The sequence below is a fragment of the Xenia sp. Carnegie-2017 genome, unplaced genomic scaffold (genome assembly GCF_021976095.1).
Source record: "Xenia sp. Carnegie-2017 unplaced genomic scaffold, XeniaSp_v1 HiC_scaffold_20, whole genome shotgun sequence".
NCBI classification, from domain to species: Eukaryota; Metazoa; Cnidaria; class Anthozoa; order Malacalcyonacea; family Xeniidae; genus Xenia; species Xenia sp. Carnegie-2017.
In genome coordinates, this window is record NW_025813483.1 from 1,999,785 (window position 1) to 2,018,729 (window position 18,945).

General features: G+C 33.6%; 1 long non-coding RNA gene and 1 pseudogene across 1 annotated transcript; both read right to left on the reverse strand.

Moving 5' to 3' along the window:
* Positions 1–12,437: 12,437 nt before the first annotated feature.
* The window catches only part of LOC124442023, a 103,332-nt pseudogene continuing 96,824 nt past the window's right edge, over positions 12,438–18,945 (reverse strand).
* LOC124442111 lies at positions 16,260–18,473 on the reverse strand. The gene is made up of 3 exons (XR_006947127.1): positions 18,398–18,473; positions 16,952–17,054; positions 16,260–16,380 (listed from the first exon to the last, which is right to left on the reverse strand). It is a non-coding gene; the product is annotated as an uncharacterized LOC124442111 (long non-coding RNA).

The window sequence follows — 18,945 nt, forward strand, 5'->3', positions numbered from 1 at the left end:
GATGAGGGATTTTTCTTTCTCTTGTTTGTCCTAAATTCCTTACATCTTCCATAAATGAATCTTCGTATGTCTTACAAATTGATGGCTCTACATTTTCTCCCACTTGCTCTATATCTTCTCTGCTTGAGCATTGTTCATCATTTATAGTCATCCTTTGTTGAAACTGTGTCGCTTGCTTTTATGGATCAGTTTTATCAGCATTTTCGTTGGTTCCTTCATTCTGTTTTTCTTCTGATGTTAAATCTTCTTTGTCCATATGAACGACGGTATCGCTTAACATATCGACATTCCTCTGCTGTGATTGTTCAGCAAAGGAAATTTGTTTTCAAGAAATACTACGTCTCTACTGATTGTAAAACGGTTTCGGTTTAAGTCGAATACCTTGTATCCTTTAGTGGTCGAGGGATATCCGACAAAGATTGCTTCGTTTGATTTTTGATTAAGCTTCTGACGATTACAGCTTTGGACGTGTAAAACATTTGCATCCAAACACCTTTAGGTTTGAAAGATCAGGCTTCTCCAAATAAGCATTCAAATGGTGTTTTGTTCTTTAATGTAGCTGTGGCACTTTGATTATGAAGATAAATGGCGGTATTACAAGCTTCCACCCAAAAGTTCAATGGCAATGCAACTGTGAATATCATTGACCTGGCAGAATCCAGCGTTGCACGGTTGAGACACTCTGCCACTCCGTTCTGTTCTGGGTAATATATTGCTTGTGAATTCTTGATTTATTCCTTCATTGGCGCAATAATTGATGAAATCGTTTGATGTGTATCCCCCATTATTGTCAATTTTTAAGATCTTCACATGTCATTTGTTTGAACTCTGGTTTTTCACATAATTAACAAATTTTTCAAACTTTGCGAGTACTTCACTTTTGCGCTTGATGAAATATGCAACTGCAAATCGTGAATAGTCGTCAATAAATGTTACCATATATCTACTGCCTCCCTTCGATTCAACTTGCATGAGACCACATATATTACTGTGGACAACTTCATATGCTTTAGTAGCTCTGTGTTGACTTGCTTTAGGAAATGGATTTCTGTGCATCTTTCCGCGGATGCATCCTTCACAATTGTTTGCAGCTTTCTCGTTTCTCCATTATCCATTCCCTTCACCATATTTTTCTTCATCATTTTCTTTATGTAATCATGATTTAGATGGCCTAACCTTTGATGGCATATTTGAGGAGATGTATCAATTGACGATTGAGAATATTCAGGATCCTTCACAGTATGTAACATACCATCTGTTAACTCGCCAAAAACATAATCTTTATTATTCTTTGATACAAAACAATCATTTCCATCAAATTGCACTTTGGTTTCCATGGCAATCATTGCTGGTACGGAGTAGATTTTTTGCAAGCTTTGGCACATACAACACTTTGTGCAACTTCAATTGCAGGTCATCATCAACATGGTATAATAACTTTACCAGACCTTCACCAAGAGCATGTATCACAGTGTTGTCTCCTAAATATATTTCGGTTGGTGTTTGATATTCAACATAGTCCACAAACAAATCCTTGTTGTGTGTCATATGCTTTGTTGCAGCGAAATAGATGAGCCATTCATCAGAGGGTTTAATATCATGAATAAGAGCAACATCAATTCCTTCAATAACACATGAACTTCCTTCTTTCTTATTGGATGTATTCAACGGACAATTTCTTGCTATGTGTCCCACCTGGTTACATCTGAAACAGGTAACATTTCTTCCCCAATCGGAATCACACCTTCTTTTTTCGCTTCCCATGTTCCATCCTGGTTTGCTGTGTTGTGAAATTTCTTCGTCGCAATCAAAGCAGTATCAGGAGGAGGAATTTCTTTTCCTTCTTGTGTAAAACGCCCTAATCCTCTTTTCATCAGAACTAACTTAACATTGTATTTCCAAGATTGGTAATTTTTTCGTGACAATTTAGCAATCTTTGTTATTTCGACCATGATCGCTTCGTTATATATGACAACAAAATTTCTCGTTTTTATTTTAACAGGACAAAATTTTTATCTTCTATATCATTAAATTACTTCTACGTCCTAGAACCATAACCTGTTTAAATAACACGTCAACGCTTGCTGGTAAAATTATAAAAGAGTATAATTAAAGCTAATAACTTGCACTCCTTATGTCTACAAGACCATGTGCTCTTTAAAATATGTATTAATTTACATATTTAAATGACGTAATAAACTTAACTATATACATATCTTTTAACTATTGAATATCTCTTCTCGCAAACTATCATATCCTAACATTATCAAATAAAAACATATGACAATTCCTTCTGGATGTTTTAAAAAAGTAAAACCCTATTTTTGGGCTTACACCAGCAAGGACATACAATTTTTGCATAAATCTAGCGCGTTAGCAAGCATTTTCGAAAGCGACCAAACATTTTTGAATACCAGCTCATTGCAGTGGGCAAAGCAGTGAATATAAAGCGCATATTTGCAAACTTCATCATTTATTAGCACCGCCAACCCTTCAGTGTTAAAGCTCCATCAAATGCCATAGCAGCCATTCTTTGAGGATGCAAATTGCAATGCACCAATATGTCTTTAACATACTTTAAAAGGGCTTCAGATGATAAACACTCGTCACATGGCATGACGCCAATAAAATCTTCTAAAACGTTGTAGTTTTCTTTCAATGGCGAACAGAAATAAATAATTGTTCAGTTTTCAAAATGTCACTTGATTCATCGCAAATTATGGCATAAAATTTACTACTATTTACTTCATTAAAAAGACTTTTTCAAGCACTCAGAACCAATCTTTCGTCTGGTTCAACTAAAATATCGTGACACATGTATTGATTTTCTTTTGAAAGGAGATGTAATCCTTCTTGGTCGATGTCTTCGTTAAATTAAATGATGTTCGACTCCTCGTCTGTATGACTCTGACTTGCTACACCCTGTGTAAGAAGTGTTTTCAATATATTAAAATGGGCTACCAAGCCTTGTCGCCTAAGACGTTGCTGCATTTTTACATGGCTACTTATCTGCAAATCAGCTGTAGGCTGGGTATTTCTTTTCTGTTTAGTAGCATTCTTGTGGTTTTCGCTTTGGTTGAGACCTGTTAGACGTTCTACGCCTTTCTTCCAGTTACAGAAACCAGTGGCAGATTGAGTGAAGATGAATGTTGAATATTGTATGCTTGCCTGTATTCTGTACACGTTTTACAAAATGTTGCCCTCTTCTCGAAGTGATATAAGAGCCATTAGTAATTTTTTGAGCCATTCGGACTGGAAGAATCTTCCTTTATTTTTACTTCGAAGCTTTTTTCCATCGTTGAAGTCGCTCATAACTTTGATCCATGGATCAACATTTGCCGTTGATGTTTCACGACCTGGGTCACAGTCAGTACTGCTAGTTGATGGGGTGAGAACTTCCCTTTCTAATATTTCGTTATCGTGTGTCAATTTTCCACCAATTTCTTGAGAATGAAAAAATGATGCTATTTTGGTTTGACCACTCGTATCAGCAATTATCTTGTTCTTTTTATTTGCATCTTTCTTTTCTCGTAAATCACGTGGTATTGCTCCAAATTTCTACTTATTGAACAAACTGATTTTATTGTTTTACAGAGCAATATTTATATAGTATTCATTACAAATAATAAATATTATCATTGGTCAAATAGTTGTTCTATCTAATATCTAATCTATATATGGTACATAAGGACGTCATATATGACGTCAATAAGTGTTTCTTGTGTGTTAACCGTATGGGAACAGATACATTGGTAAACCCAACTATGTACATTCTATTTCCCTCAACGTATTTTTGTGCTTTATGAACATCACTCAACACAAGTGATTAAAAATTCTGCCAGCAGAATTCGATTGTGTAGTTGCCGTTCCCACAAACGCGAAGTTTTATGTTCCTCATAACAAAAGCGTTACTAATTTAACATGTAGATTTTTCATAGTAAACAGTACTTACACATTACATTCTCTGCCTTCAAAATGAATGTTTATTTCGTCCTTAGAAATTAATCAAAATGTTTTATAAAAAACGCGCTAAATTCCAGCTGAATTAAATACACACAAGATAACAAGACTTCGAATCAGATAAAAGTCAAAGAATCTGTAAGTGGGAGCTTGCATATCGGGAATTTAGATATACGTCTACCATTTGTTCAAAATGTGAAAAGGGGTAACCATCTGACCCCGTGGCCATGGCGCCCCTGGTAAAGTTTGTTTCCATAAAATTTCTTTGCAAACGTACGCCAGGAAATGACGTTCACCAAAAAGCATTAAAAATTTAGACAAATCTCAAAGTAAAATGTCTTTGCAGACGTACGCCAGGAAATGACGTTCACCAAAAAGCATTAAACATTTAGACAAATCTCAAGGTAAAATGTCTTTGCAGACGTACGCCAGGAAATGACGTTCACCAAAAAGCATTAAACATTTAGACAAATCTCAATGTAAAATATCTTTGCAGACGTACGCCAGGAAATGACGTTCACCAAAAGCATTAAACATTTAGACAAATCTCAAGGTAAAATGTCTTTGCAGACGTACGCCAGGAAATGACGTTCACCAAAAGCATTAAACATTTAGACAAATCTCAAGGTAAAATGTCTTTGCAGACGTACGCCAGGAAATGACGTTCACCAAAAGCATTAAACATTTAGACAAATCTCAAGGTAAAATGTCTTTGCAGACGTACGCCAGGAAATGACGTGCACCAAAAGCATTAAACATTTAGACAAATCTCAAGGTAAAATGTCTTTGCAGACGTACGCCAGGAAATGACGTTCACCAAAAAGCATTAAACATTTAGACAAATCTCAAGGTAAAATTTCTTTGCAGACGTACGCCAGGAAATGGCATTCACCAAAAAGCATTAAACATTTAGACAAATCTCAAGGTAAAATTTCTTTGCAGACGTACGCCAGGAAATGACATTCACCAAAAAGCATTAAACATTTAGACAAATCTCAAGGTAAAATTTCTTTGCAGACGTACGCCAGGAAATGACGTTCACCAAAAGCATTAAACATTTAGACAAATCTCAAGGTAAAATGTCTTTGCAGACGTACGCCAGGAAATGACGTTCACCAAAAGCATTAAACATTTAGACAAATCTCAAGGTAAAATGTCTTTGCAGACGTACGCCAGGAAATGACGTTCACCAAAAGCATTAAACATTTAGACAAATCTCAAGGTAAAATGTCTTTGCAGACGTACGCCAGGAAATGACGTTCACCAAAAGCATTAAACATTTAGACAAATCTCAAGGTAAAATGTCTTTGCAGACGTAGGAAATGACGTTCACCAAAAGCATTAAACATTTAGACAAATCTCAAGGTAAAATGTCTTTGCAGACGTACGCCAGGAAATGACGTTCACCAAAAAGCATTAAACATTTAGACAAATCTCAAGGTAAAATTTCTTTGCAGACGTACGCCAGGAAATGACGTTCACCAAAAGCATTAAACATTTAGACAAATCTCAAGGTAAAATTTCTTTGCAGACGTACGCCAGGAAATGACATTCACCAAAAGCATTAAACATTTAGACAAATCTCAAGGTAAAATTTCTTTGCAGACGTACGCCAGGAAATGACGTTCACCAAAAAGCATTAAACATTTAGACAAATCTCAAGGTAAAATGTCTTTGCAGACGTACGCCAGGAAATGACGTTCACCAAAAAGCATTAAACATTTAGACAAATCTCAAGGTAAAATGTCTTTGCAGACGTACGCCAGGAAATGACGTTCACCAAAAGCATTAAACATTTAGACAAATCTCAAGGTAAAATGTCTTTGCAGACGTACGCCAGGAAATGACGTTCACCAAAAGCATTAAACATTTAGACAAATCTCAAGGTAAAATTTCTTGGCAGACGTACGCCAGGAAATGACGTTCACCAAAAGCATTAAACATTTAGACAAATCTCAAGGTAAAATGTCTTTGCAGACGTACGCCAGGAAATGACGTTCACCAAAAGCATTAAACATTTAGACAAATCTCAAGGTAAAATGTCTTTGCAGACGTACGCCAGGAAATGACGTTCACCAAAAAGCATTAAACATTAAGACAAATCTCAAGGTAAAATGTCTTTGTAGACGTACGCCAGGAAATGACGTTCACCAAAAAGCATTAAACATTTAGACAAATCTCAAGGTAAAATGTCTTTGCAGACGTACGCCAGGAAATGACGTTCACCAAAAAGCATTAAACATTTAGACAAATCTCAAGGTAAAATTTCTCGGCAGACGTACGCCTGGAAATGACGTTCACCAAAAAGCATTAAACATTTAGACAAATCTCAAGGTAAAAATTCTTTGCAGACGTACACCAGGAAATGACGTTCACCAAAAAGCATTAAACATTTAGACAAATCTAAAGATAAAATGTCTTTTTATTTTTCCTTTGGGCCTTCTTTACTAATTTTTTGTTCTTTTGATATATTTAAACGTCTTCGATGTCAAAGTGTATGTCTATTGGAAATAAAGCTAAAATAACAATTTTTATGAAAAGGAAGCTTAAAGCCCCCAAAATTTCCCGTATGACATCGTTTTTTGGATACCAACGCCCCAATATTGACCAAAAAGTCTACTCAAGTAAACTCCCGCGTTCGGGGACGATAACATTTCTCCGCCTGGTCTTTTTTTTTATACGCAGTCGTTACATAAGTTTTAAACTTATATAAACTAAAACTATAAACTAAACTTGCTTCACTTTTCTTGACGACACGATAGAATGACCATAGAGGCATACAAGTTATAACTTTTTATGAAGGTTTTTGAAAACTTGTCTAACTTCCACAGAAATGTCTAAATGCAGGACAACTTTAAACACAATATTCACAGGGTTGTTTTTAGCTACCACCTTCATTAACCACTTTCATATACAACTGAAAATTTACGAAATGATAATATTTAACAAATTTCAGTTGTCTATAAATTATGGTTAATAAACTATGTCAATGTTCATCTTAATCCTTTTATAATCCTTAGATGGAGTCAAGAGAAGAAAGGAATAACTACTACATTCAGAAAATACTTTCAGATGTTGTTACGAAGAAACTTGTTGATTTATTTATCCAAGAGTGGAACATTAATTACAAAAAATCCCACGGAGAATGGGATAATACAAACGTTAGTGGTCAAAAATTGTTCAACATTGAAAGATCAAAAAAAATATTTCGTGATGAAAAAATATTGTTAAAACTTAAAGATGGTGAGAGCAGTAAGTGGGATTGCACGACAATATGTAAAGCAATATTGTTTACCCACTCAATTGGAACAAAAATTGATCCAAAAGTTAAAGCTGCTGTGGAAAAACTTCGTGATGTAAGAAACGATTTCACCCATGTTAATCCAGGAAAAAAATCTGATACTGAATTTGACAAAATGCTTTGTGTTATTGAAAAGTCATTTAAAGATCTAGCATTTTCATTCACTGAAATTAATGAAATTAAATGTCAACGAAACACATTTAATTCTTTCCAAAAACTTCCTTGCAAACCAAATCACGATGTGGTTAAACGTACAGAGTTAGTTAATCAAATCATAGCAGATCTCAATAACTTGCGCAGTACTAACAATATTGAACTAACATATTACTATATTTCTGGTAATCCTGGAAGTGGTAAATCTGAATTAGCTAGACAAATTTGCGAAGAAATGTATAACTCGTTTGACTGGGAAAATAAAACAACATTTGTGATGACACTCGACGGAAAAGATATCGACTCTCTTTTGAACACTTATGCTGAACTTTATCAACGATTAAGCAATGATAAAACTGTCATTGAAAATATCTCAAAAGAAGCAAAAAGCAGCGAAGACAAAATTAAAGATTTTCAATTATTGCTGACACAACAACTGAAATCTTGGCAAACATGGTGGATCCTTGTAGATAACGTGGTCGAACTTCATAAAATTTATCCATTATTACCTCAAGTTGGTGATCATAGTTTGAAAAATGGTCAAATTATAGTAACTGTCCAAAATACAGATGCTATACCACGAGATGGAAATCTAAATAAACACATTTCAGTTAGTCATGGTATGAACAATGAAGAATGTCGACAACTTCTATCTTTCTTTTCTGATATTCATAATAAAGATGAAAAATTTTTAAAGGATTTATCAGACAAATTAGATCGTCAACCGTTGTTCCTTGCAAATGCTGCTTCCTACGTAGGTAGTGTAAAAAGTGTAAATCCGACATTCACGTGGGAGCAATATTTTGATAAGTTGAATGAAGGAGAGCAACAGAACATGGATGCCAATTTTCAAAAAATAAACACATCTTACTTGGGAATGAAAACTGTTATGTTAGCAGTACAAAAAAATGCCGAAGAATCCAGCTTGTTGCAACATGTTTTTAAACTTTTCTCAATAATATCTTCCGATCCCTTACCACAAGATGTTATAATACATTTTATTAAAAGCATTGATCCACAAAAATCTGCAGAAGATGTCTGTCTTCAATTAAAGCATTGTTCTTTATTCCTTCAAACAGAAAACAACGACATCCGCCTGCACAGCGTTGTACACGAAGCCATCATAAATTATTCATCGCAGACCTTTGGTTGTAAACAAAACGAAAATAATTCTAAAAAGTCTGCAGCTGATCTTGCCTGTCAAGTTGCTTGGGCACTAAATCATTTTAAAGACAGAGAAGATGAAATTAAAATAATTCCACATCTAATTAAATTCGTAACAAATTCATCATTTCAACATTTCCTAAATAAGTTGATCGATGTAAAATCATCAAAACAAAATCTTGATGAAAGAAATTGGAAACTTGCCAAATATTTTGTAGATGTTTTGGAAAGATTTTGCAACTATAAACTTGCAACTAAAGTACTTAATGAAATAACAGAAATTCAAACTAAAGTGTTAGGTGTTGATCATATTGATGTTTCACATTCGTACAAAAAGCTGGGTGAGTTGCTTTGGAAGAATGGAGAATTTGAAAATGCTAAAGATTTTCTCGAGCGAGCGATGGAAATTGAAACAAAAACATTTGGACCTGACCATGTTAATATTGCGTCAACGTACAACAATCTGGGTTTGGTTTACAATAATATGGGAGAGTACGAAAAAGCAAAAGATTTTTATGAACGAGCGATAGAAATTCAAACGAAAACATTTGGACCTGACCATGTTAATATTGCGACAACGTACAACAATCTGGGTTTGGTTTACAATAATATGGGAGAGTACGAAAAGCAAAAGATTTTTATGAACGAGCGATAGAAATTCAAACGAAAACATTTGGACCTGACCATGTTAATATTGCGACAACGTACAACAATCTGGGTTCGGTTTACAGAAAATGGGAGAGTACGAAAAAGCAAAAGATTTTTATGAACGAGCGATGAAAATTCAAACAAAAGCATTTGGACCTGACCATGTTAATATTGCGACAACGTACAACAATCTGGGTTTGGTTTACAGTAATATGGGAGAGTACGAAAAAGCAAAAGATTTTTATGAACGAGCGATAGAAATTCAAACGAAAACATTTGGACCTGACCATGTTAATATTGCGACAACGTACAACAATCTGGGTTTGGTTTACAAAATGGGAGAGTACGAAAAGCAAAAGATTTTTATGAACGAGCGATGAAATTCAAACAAAGCATTTGGACCTGACCATGTTAATATTGCGACAACGTACAACAATCTGGGTTCGGTTTACAATAAAATGGGAGAGTACGAAAAAGCAAAAGATTTTTATGAACGAGCGATGAAAATTCAAACAAAAACATTTGGACCTGACCATGTTAATATTGCGACAACGTACAACAATCTGGGTTCTGTTTACAGTAATATGGGAGAGTACGAAAAAGCAAAAGATTTTTATGAACGAGCGATGAAAATTAAAACGAAAGCATTTGGACCTGACCATGTTAATATTGCGACAACGTACAACAATCTGGGTTTGGTTTACGATAATATGGGAGAGTACGAAAAAGCAAAAGATTTTTATGAACGAGCGATAGAAATTTAAACGAAAACATTTGGACCTGACCATGTTAATATTGCGACAACGTACAACAATCTGGGTTTGGTTTACTGTAATATGGGAGAGTACGAAAAGCAAAAGATTTTATGAACGAGCGATAGAAATTGAAACGAAAACATTTGGACCTGACCATGTTAATATTGCGACAACGTACAACAATCTGGGTTTGGTTTACAGTAAAATGGGAGAGTACGAAAAAGCAAAAGATTTTTATGAACGAGCGATAGAAATTGAAACGAAAACATTTGGACCTGACCATGTTAATATTGCGACAACGTACAACAATCTGGGTTCGGTTTACAGTGATATGGGAGAGTACGAAAAAGCAAAAGATTTTTATGAACGAGCGATAAAAATTGACACGAAAACATTTGGACCTGACCATGTTAATATTGCGAGAACGTACAACAATCTGGGTTCGGTTTACAGTGATATGGGAGAGTACGAAAAAGCAAAAGTTTTGTGAACGAGCGATGAAATTCAGACAATAGCATTTGGACCTGACCATGTTAATATTGCGAAAACGTACAGCAATCTGGGTTTGGTTTACAGTAAAATGGGAGAGTACGAAAAAGCAAAAGAGTTTAAAGAAAGAGCGAAAGAAATTAAAACGAAAGCATTTGGACCTGAACATGTACTGCAATAATATACAACAATCGTCATTTGGTTATAAACAAACTATAGAAATTAAAACTGAAGCATATTTTATTTGCTAGAAGCTAAAATACTCCTGTCTTTGAGAAAATGTACAAGGAGATAGAAGAAGAGGAAATGAATTTCTCTTTTCATTTTAGGTATGTCTTATTTATACTAAAGGTGATTAGAAACAGTTGTATTGTAGATTTCTTTTAACAAAGGTTCAAATAACAACAGTTGTATATTTATAAAAGGTATAAATATATTATTAACAATATTCAAACATTTGTATTTTCAAGTTTTCAACTGTCATTTATTTACTAGAACAGTTTTTATTAAGAAACTTGTATGGAACTATCAAAGTATATTTATGAGTTTAGTTTGCAATACCTAGCTATTCAGAAGTTGTGAAGTTCCTTAAAATGAATGTTGTTGGGTCATTTTCTTGTATAATAAGAGTAAATACTAATCTTACAGCAAACATGATCATGTAACATCCCTTTTTGAAATGTTGAAAAGCCCACAAGATTTGCTTTGCTATATAAGTATGAATACAGTGATATGAAGGCGATGGGTATAACGAGAGATATGGCGAGAGATAGAGACGTGTGGCGTGGAAAAATTCATGGACCGGTCAACCCCCCTGGCGGGGATTAATACTGGCCGGTATATAAATGTTGTTTGTTGTTGTATGTAAGTATGAATACAGTCTTTTCTATATTTATTTCCATTCATTCATATAATGTACAAAATGTACTTTCTATTTATGAGAATTGTAGTTGTTTGAATTGGACATGTAGTTATTGTTATTTGATTCAATCATACTTAATTTGGGGACTAACAGCTTAATTGTTGTGACAATGTTTGTATTTTTCCACTTTGGAGGAAATACTTATTTAATCTTTGATTTGATCATTTAATAATAAGAAGAAAAAGCAGGATATCATTGCTATAGCAATGACAAAAATGAAAATGACACATTTAAGTGTCCGACTGCCAGATTTTAGACTACCAGATTTACTAATATATAAAAAATCCCAGCAGTGGCACAGGTTACTTGTTAATTGGGGGGGGGGGCCAAAATTCATATATGCATGTCTTAATCTGTTGAAAACAATGGATTTCAAAGGAACTTAATGTGGCAGAACATGAATTTATGAATATGTGCCTCCTACCTAAAATAAAGAGTCTGCTATGTCATTTATTCCCAGGGCATCTTGAAGAGCTCTGGCATTGTGTGTAACAGTTAGTATTTCATTTTGCAAGGAAATTCATATTTTTTTCCAAAACATTACTTGAACATTAGAGAAATTGTGTACAAACTATAAAAAGTTTATATTAGGAATATATTTCTAGGGCAACACCCTCCTTTAAAGTATGTATCCATGTTCAGGAATGAATGACATGACCTGACATTTTTGGCTGTCTTTACGACTGATAAGAACAGTAATTGAGTCATTTCTACTGGTGTCTTTACTACTGATATGGATAGTAATGAGTCATTTTCATTGCTATGACATTCATGTCTTGCTTTTGCTATAGTTTATACTTTACATTGCTTTGAAACTGATTCTCCCAGCTACATAAATGATTTTACCACAATATCACAATACAAAATGTTTTGGTTATGTCTGATCCCAAAAAAATCAAATATAAATTAAAAATGAGATTTACTACATTAAAATGTAAGCAAAAAAAGAACATTGTCACAACAATTAAGGTGTACATCCCCAACCGTAAATAGAAAGGAATGTTGAATCAAGTAACCAAACTATTGATCTTCTCTCCACACACAATTCTTTTAAATACAAATTATATTTTACCATTTATCACAGTGAACAGAAATTTGTATATTTACACAGCAAAGCCAGTGTTTGGGCTTTTTAGAAAACTTACTAAGCACTATAAATTTTACATGTAGATAATGTACATGTTAAGATTTTTCTTATTAAACAACAAAAAGAACCAAACAAACACTCCATTTACACCTTAGCCTACAGAAATTAAAAATACAACTGTTGCTGGTCAGCTAAAGGAGAAAGAAAACATACCCAAAAGCCAGGGCTAACAAAGAATCTTGTTCCTTGAAATGGCGCCACAAAACCATTTCTTTCTGTAAAGACTAAACACAATAAAAATCCTTTGCTGACAAGCATTTTGATAGATCTGGCATTGGTGACCACCTGACAATGTAATTTATCTTTATGTATGTTTTAGGTAGTGATGTAGCCAAGAAAAATGGGGCTTTTACTCTAATTATGTGTGTCTGGCCCATATTTACTGTTGTCATCTCATATGTAGTGTAGTGAGTAACGAAAAAGTAATTGAACAACAAAATATTTATTTTCATAGCACTGGTACACTTGCTATACACTACGAGTTGTCATGGTGTTATTAAAGGCTGAATTCTGATATCTTCCTTTGATTGTTATTTTTTTATTTTCCGTAAATTATACACGTATTTAATAAAATATACATTTAAGTTGATTTATCCAAAGGAGAACCCCCACGGTCTGGGGATCTAAGTTCTTCATACAGGGTGTTTCAAAAAAATGTAATCCAACTTTTACTTGCTGATGTGTGTAAATTACTGAAGAAATAACTGTAGTTTTGAATATTTAAAAGAAGAGTTCTAGGTTCTAGCTGTGGAATGCTATGTTGTTTGTTGCGATTTGGAAGGAAAATGAGTGAAATGCAAGCGCGTTGAAAAATTTTGGTCAAAGTCGAATTCTTTCACTTTTGAACATTTTTCCATCAACATGAAAGGTGCTTCACTTTAATTTTGCTGGTTTGTTTACTGACTATCACATATTTCATGGTGATGTCTCATTTTTCAACCTTGACAATATTTGAAATTATCTGACATTTACAATTTCCATGATTCAGCAAAAATTGATCCTCAAGGAGCCTTAATTAAACGTAGTTAAATACATAATAAATTAATAACTACATACGTATAATATAGAAGCTACAGTGCATTAAAAATCCCAGTCAAGAAACTTATTTTAATTACATTTATACCTCATAGCGTGGAGATCAATCTTTGCCGCTGAATCATGCAAATTTCAAACTATCGGCTGATTTCAAAGATGACCAGTTCTTTTGAGACATATTGTAAGATATTTTGATTACCAAAAAAATTTTTGCAAAGATCATCAAGTGTACGCTCACTACGCTGAAATCGATCGAAATCGCATTGAAAGTTTGAGTTGATCTTAAAATATGCCTCAAGTTGCGGAAAGCGTGTGTTTTCTGATTGGTCAGTTCTTAGGCGTGTACTTAATTCTACATGGTACACAAGTAAAAATGACTTGCTAATTGCATCTCATTTCTTTTTATTTTTATGAGCGAACGCTTTCATTTTTAAGGTTTACTGCTTGCGTAAAGCCTGGTTCACATATAACTGAGACATGACTGAGGCATACCTGTGACGATGTCTGCATTGTTCTTAAGGCAAATGTCAACACTCATCGCTGACACACTAATGGTGTCTCAGGCAGTCGTAGGAGTTACCTGCAGTATGTTACCGGCTGAAATGTCGTAAGAGTTGAGTTGTGTTCAAGTTTCCCGGCTGAACGGCGATGTACAGAACATATTTTGGTTATTTATGTTAAATGTGAACGTTTCTCAGATTGACCGGTGGCAATATTTCCCACACGCATTTGTGTAAAAAGATGGCGGATGAATTTTCAACACAGTACATGGAACCAAAAAAAGACTGAATGGAACAATTCCGATCACTTCACGATAAAAATAAAAACTTATGGATACAATACGAAACTATCGGGCTATTTATGATAAATCGTGTCCAGAGTACAAAAATCAAAGAGTAAAATACAAATTATTCTCTTTTTTTCAAACCGGCTCTCCCATCTTTGATGTATTTTGAAATGACTGTTAAAAGGGCCACATAATTTGCTAATAGTAACGCTATTTTCAAATTACGAAGCACTATTTTGTCAAATTCAAACTGCAGCTAAATTTTTGTGGTCTATCGGCGATTTGAATTATGTCATTGAAAAGCATCGCAGACATGCCTCAGGTCTGCCTCAGCCACAAGATCAGAAAGCATCTCAGGCTTGCCCTTAATAATGCCTCAGTCATGTCTCAGTCATATGTGAACCAGGCTTGAGAAGAAAATTCTTTATGTCGTTGTAAGCGTAACGTTCTTTTCAAACGTCGCATTTTACACGAACAAAATGCATTAAAAACAAAGGAAAATGAGAAAAAATCCACGATATCTTTTGTTTTAAATGTATTCGGCACATGTAAAATGATATCGAAAATAATGAGTTACAATGAAACAATGTTAGTGGTCCAAAAACAAAAGAATATTTTACAAATAATAGAAATGACATTGTTTAGTACAACCAAAGAAGTTAAGTCAATTTAGCAAGAAAATATTTCTTGTGATCATTTATGTACATTTATACCTGTATTAGATGGCAATCCTTGACAAAATAGCGAAATGTTGATCCATTATGATCCATTATAAATTACTGGAACTCCAAAACCTTTTAGATTTGTGCTATAAAAATATGAATGTTTAAATAACAAAGTTTAACCATGGGCGGTCCAAAAAATCACTGAAATTGTATAAACAAACGATAACTCGCCCAATTCCATCGTAACAAACCGTGCCCCGCAAACTTTGTATTGATTAATTGTATCTATATTATATATTTACGTAAAAAATATATTAATAAAACAAATACATAAATAAATATATAATATAGATACAATTAATCAATACAAATTTTCGGGCACGGTCTGTTACAATGGAATGGGGCGAGTTATCGTTTGTTTATACAATTTAAATATTTTGAACCATTTAACCTCACAAAGTCAAATCTATAACAAATGTGCTGCGCCAAGAAAATTCTCTAGTGAAAAATGTGAAATCTCTATTTCATCAAGATTTCAACGATGATAATATACCATCAACATTTGGTGGTTATATTGTTTACCTCTGACTGACCATAACTTTCTTCAATTGTTTTTTGAAAGTCTCTTAATGTCATTCCATATTCCATATTTGTTTTTAACTTCTCTAGTTTAAACATAACAGGACAATCCAGTGATATACAGCTCAGTTGTTCATCTCTAGCTCCACAACACTGAAAACATATCTACAATATGAAAAAAATTTAAATGTCATGAAAAAGACAAACCATAATTATTAGGTTCTTTATTATGCATACCTCTTTAAGATGACTGTATTTACTTTCCCAGTTCCCCACTCTACTTGCCAGAATAAAGACAGACTTTTGAGGGTTGCTACGACAACTTTGACACAAACCGTGCTGTGTTAATTGTTCACATACAGGACAGTGTAGAGTTGTAAAAAACCGAGAAATCGAACGCTAAAATATGTTCAAATAAATTAATTTAGCTTTTACATCAATTCATGAATGTACTGATGACAACTAACTTTTTGTTTCCTTGCAATAACACGATGTCGAGGGATATAGCGGGGTAGTTGTGTATACCATGAAAACACATCAACACCAATCAAGGAAAAAATCGATCCAATGGAGGAAGTATTTGTTTCTGAACATAGTAGATGGTATTGAGGCGTAGATTTTTATCATTTAACACATCAATAGGACTGAAGAAAATTAAAACAAGAAGATGGTTTAATTAAGACAATCATATTTATACTAAAGTATTTATTAATAGGTGACAGCTTCTTAAAAGTATTTCTGTTCCTGAAAAGTATTTTCCGCTTCATCCTCCGAACTGCAAGTGAAGAAGACAGCTACTTTAAGATGTTTACAGTGTTTTCGCATGTTTATAAAAACCAAGGAGACCTTGGGGAGAACTTGAGAGCTGATAAGTGCTGAGCCAAGTCAAAGGCTCAAAAGTTCTCACTAACGTCTCCGATGTTTGTATAAGCCTGTATAAGCAATAAAAACGTCATTTAAAACGACAATAATACAAAACAGACAAATTTAAAACTAAATGTTTTACAGCTATTTGCAATTGACCGTGCCGCGTGGATATTTTAAACGTTTGTTAATAGTCTAAGGGTTACACCTTAGCAACAATCAGTTAGCCGTTAGTAACGTCAAGTTTTGAAACTATAACAAACGTTTAATTTATGCACGCCTCACGGTCAATTGCAAAGGGTGGTAATTTTTCCTGTAACATGTATTCATGATTGATTTGGAAATTCTCTTTGATTGATTTTAATTGATTGAGCTCAGATAGGTTCGCTCATGCCAAGTTTGCTAATGTTAACTCAACTATAGACAAATCAACGCAGGCATTTTTCTGTCTTTATTTTATAAACAAAAATGGATACTTTTACCTTTGGGAATCATGTTCCTCTTCATCATCTTTCCAAAATGGCTGTGACATTAATATTGATTCTTTATCTTCATCAATATCTTCATCATGTTCATCATCACTACCTTCTCAATAAACAATAAAATAAAAAAGATTGATTGAAAAACTTCATATAAGACAAATTTTACTAAACACAAATGAAACTGTACACAATCACCATTGATATCCATGTCTTATCATGGCAGTGTGCGAATTAACGGTGTGCAATGTGTAATTTACACATCGTTTTAGCTAAAAACTTTACTCATCTTTACTTTATAAACGAGTGCGCTGCACGACATTAAAATCCTTGTTGACACAATGTCATCAAATTCAAAGATGTTGTCACTGAGACTGGGAAGTCTGTCAACAGTCAACATACATGGTGCTTATATGCTTATGACAATAGGGGTGTAATATATTATTAATGTCAATTTTTGCATTTGCATTGTTTTGTAAACCGTTACGTACTGTTTTTGGCATCATAGCTATTTTGAGTATTTTCAGTAAAATCAGGAAACATTTTGATTTTGATTCTTAAAAGACAAAAAAAACTTAAACAAGCCAAATTTAAAAAATAAACCAAAGGGAATTTCGATTTTAAATAAGCCTAACGTGAGAAAAAGAAGCCAAATTTAGCTCAAATTATGAAACCAAACTGACAACCTTGAACAAATATGAAATTTTTTATCGTAAATAAACATCAAAGATGTTACTGTTAATAATCAGAAAGCAAAAGTATATTCGGTAATTCTCTTTTCACTTTTGTCTTTCTTGTCATTTTCGTCAAAAGGTTGTAGCTACCAGCAAAGTTAATACAGTAAAAAAATGGATGGAAACATCAAATGCTGACTCGTTTGAGTACTAGGATGATGGCCAAGAGGTGAATTTATTGCGCTGTAAAGTTTGCTCAAAAAAAGAGGAGAGAATAACATGTGCAAAAAAATTTCTCTCGTACATTTGTAACTTGATCAGCGATTGTAACGAAAAACACTGTCGTAAATCATATGAATTTGTGCACGTTCAAAAACATTAATTTAGTAATTAGCGCTGTATAATATTTAACGCCATATCGATTTGATTATGCCTCTAAAGAAACACTTTTGTCAAAAAAAATTGCACATCGTTTTTTCTGAACTAATTCACACACTGTATACGATCTAACGACAAAAAAAAGTTGAAATTTTACCTACGTATTGTTAACTGTTAAGTAAAAGAAAATTAATAAAGGAGCAGTTGTACACATCTTCATGTAACGATGACAATGTTTAAACTTAAGAAAACATGAAATTTTATACACTAGAAATCAGCTGCATTTTGGGATATATAAGTCAGAGCCTCATAAATCATAAATACCATGACAATATAAAATACATGAAATGTATTGTGAGTTATACAATGATGTGACATGTATTTTTTTGTACCTTACCTTGTGAAACAGGAAGAGCAACTTGTGAAGATAGTCCAATATCTCGTCTTCGTTGTCTTTCATCTTCCCACGTAGCAGTTATACCAGGATTATGACCAATACAACCTTCATAAACATAATAAACTCATTAAAGATGTATAAACAGTAAAATGAAGACATAAAGATAAGTAAATTTTACTTTCAACATTTATTTGATTCAAGATGTCTTTAGCAATTACATCAACTTCAAGTTCACAACGACTGACTTTTTTCACAGTAGGATCCAGACATAAATTTCTAAATAATGACAAATAACAAACATTAAAATGATGAATATCAACTGTAAAGATAGTTATCACAAAGAATCATTCCAAAGTTAAACTAATTTTTTAAATGTAAATTCTGTAATCTGGATTGAGCATTGACTCTAAATCTTGGGATAAATCATATGCACATGTGTCAAATTTAGGATTAAGGATTTACACAAATCCTTTTGGTTTCAATTAATCTTCAAGTGTAAAATATATGAATCAGACAAACCTAGGAATAGTGTCTTCATTCCAGTGTTG